The sequence below is a fragment of the Heteronotia binoei genome, chromosome 6 (assembly GCF_032191835.1).
Source record: "Heteronotia binoei isolate CCM8104 ecotype False Entrance Well chromosome 6, APGP_CSIRO_Hbin_v1, whole genome shotgun sequence".
Classification (NCBI taxonomy): Eukaryota; Metazoa; Chordata; class Lepidosauria; order Squamata; family Gekkonidae; genus Heteronotia; species Heteronotia binoei.
In genome coordinates, this window is record NC_083228.1 from 58,452,703 (window position 1) to 58,455,702 (window position 3,000).

A 3,000-nucleotide genomic window follows, 5' to 3' on the forward strand; every position below is an offset into this window, starting at 1 on the left:
TAGTGTTCAGTGCAGTTCTATTTTTCTACTGTTTTGCCGGAGCTTTATAAGAGCTCCTACTGGGAGAGTTTTTCTCTGGATGTGGAGGTGCTGGCTTCGTTTACAGGATTTGCTTGCCCCACCTCAGGGTAGAGGGAAAAGGGAGAATGACCTGCAATGTAAGCCTAAATGCCCTCCAAACGAGGTTGGGGAATTAGTTAGGTGGGCACCTGGCTCACTAGGAATCTTTTACCAATGTATACAAGAATACACGTCCAGAAAAGTGATGCTTAAATATTTGGGACTCTAATTTAGTAAAACCAATTACAATTTATTGAGAAAAATATAGTCTTCCATACAAGATAACAACACATATACAATCACACATTCACACAGTCCTAGGAAATATAGATAGATGGATAGAGAAACATATAAGGGTAGACACACAGGGTAATATTTACCATCGTAGTCTTCGAGGAAGGCTCCAATGGCGACTTAAGAGGACAGGGGAAATGGACCCAAAACTGTGGCCAGAATTGGGGATGGATCTAGACAGCGGAACTGGGATACTGTTAGATGCACACATGAGTGGAGTTGGGTCAGAGGTTATAAGGACTCTCTTGAGCCCTCAGGGGGTGGGAGGTATCAGGGAGGAGAGAGGGGAGGTTCTGCAATGACCAGGAGGGATGGACTATTGCAGAGCCAATAGAAAGTTCCTTGGTTGTTCCTAATTGGGTACCTGTCTTGACCAATGAGCTTGCCTGGATCCTGGGTACCTGAAAGAATCTTCCTGATTAGAACAGGCCATGGGGTGACAGTTGGGAAAATGAATAGAAGTGATTACTGGGTGGGGAACACTTAAGATTAGATGGACTTATCTGAAAAGGTAACAATAGAGAATCAAATATTGACCTAGGTATCCCCCGGTTTAGACAAAAGACTTGGCTCTTGGCTGAAGATGGTCTTCCTCTTTTTCTATCTTCTTCCTGACACCAGTCTTTGTTCTGGGTTTTGTTAGACAAAGGCCTGAGTGGTCTGGTAGGGCATGCTTGGATAAGCTTGATCGCCTTATGCAAAAGCTGAAGCAGATGCTGGAGATGGAATCAGGAAAGCAAGATGGATTCTGGTGGTGTTAGCCTTTGGTTCATGGAAACAGGCTGGAAACATGGTGGCCTGGCTTCTTCCACTGCAGCGGCCAAGACTGGGCACACAAGGAGCAGAGTTCTGGCTAACACGCATCCAGAGGTGTAGAATGCAAAGCTGCCACATAAGCCTTAGAAGCTGTGGGCAACGTCCACTTCTTAGAGCAGATGTGTGAGTCAAATCTCCAGGCACCCTGGCAACCATACTGGTGATCACGATGTCCATATGTATGAAAAGTAGGGGGCTTTTTCCTCACAGCAGGGGATTTTATATGTGCCCTACACATGTAGGTGTGGTGTTCCTTAGCTGGAGATCCTGGCCTAAGATCCCAACCCAGATATACCAAAAATGGGGATGGTTTCCAAGTGAAACCAGACTCCCAGGCGTTTCATGGATTGGTCACTCGCAATCAGGCTATATTCAGGGATTGGGGCAAGCCCTGATTTGGTGAAATAGCTGGGGCATCTAGCTGATATGCTGAATGAGATGAAAGGGGAGCAGACTACTCATGAAAGAATTGCCCTCTAGAGCCAAGCATGCCAGAATTTCACTCACACAATCGCTCACACTGTAATTTTAAAAAAGGATTTCTGTCCAAATTTTGGAGTTTCCACTGAATTCGTCCCAACCGCCTGCAGCCTCACTGTAAGGACACATTTGCCACCCTTGGGGGAAGAGAGGAAGATTGACAGCCCAATGGGCTTGTGCTTGGGGGCGGGGCTGGCTGCAGCAGCAGCGTGCCTTCCCCGCTCGTGCCAGTCTCCGTCTGGCGATTGGTCTAGGCAGGAGAGTTTTTAGCTTGCTCCTGCTTAGATCTTATCAGTTTCAGTTGTTTTTTAGGCATCCCTTAAGCGAAGATTAGGTGGCTGGGCAGGAGCATTTTTGCTTGCTGGATCTAGTCTTGTCAGTTCCCCTTTTCTTCCAGCTTTTGGACGTTTTAAGAAAGATTGGGGGCTGATCGAGTTGCTGATAAGGCAGGGCAGGAGCGCTTTTAGCTTTCTCCTGCTTCATGTCAGTTTCCTTTCGCTTCTCGGCATTCAGGCTTTTCAGTGGAGATCAGATCGCTGATAAAGCCTGTGAGCTTGATTTTAACTGCAGTGTGTTGCTGAGGACTGGGGTTGCTGTTAGGTCTCTGGTGAACTTGAGGAAGTGGATTGGATTGGCGTTATCCCCATTATACGGCTGGTTTAACCCTCCCTCCACCTTTCCCCCCCTCTTTTTAAAAAGGTGTTTCTTGGGTTAGGCTTTTTGCTAGTGTGGAGTGCAAACTCTTCTGGGGGTTGGGTGTGGGGGCAGTATTGTGGAAGCCACTTTTTCCCTTGTTGGTATTGGATCAGGTAGTGGATGATGTAAAAGGCCTCTACCAAAAAATTATTTTGGGAGGTAATTTAGCTATAGTGTTGCAGCAGCCATTTTTATGTCCCCTTTGTGGCTGCCTTTTTGAATCAGAGGGCAGCCATTTTGGGAGCTGTGGAGAAGGGGCCATTTTGGCTGTGGCTTTGCTATTGTCCCTGGGGGCTTTCTTGCTGAAGAAGGCGGCAGCCATTTTAGTGGAATTTTTGGCAGGTTTTTTTGCTCTTAGTAGTGCAGGCCAATATTGTTAAAATGCCTGGGGAAAAAGGGATGGGGAAGTCCAAGGGAAAACATCCTGCACCTAAGGCTTCTAGGGCCCTGCCTAAGAGGCCAGCTCCCCCTTTATCATCTTCGGATGAGGAGGGTGAGGAGGTGGTAAATGCTGCTATTATGCAAAGGCTTAGGGCTCTGGAGGAGGCTTCTGGAATTCCTCCCTCACAGGGTTTAGACTTAGGCTTGGGGGAAAATTCTAAGGCTGCATTTTCAAGCAGGTATTTTAACCAGGTTGTCTATTCTCGAGGGCAG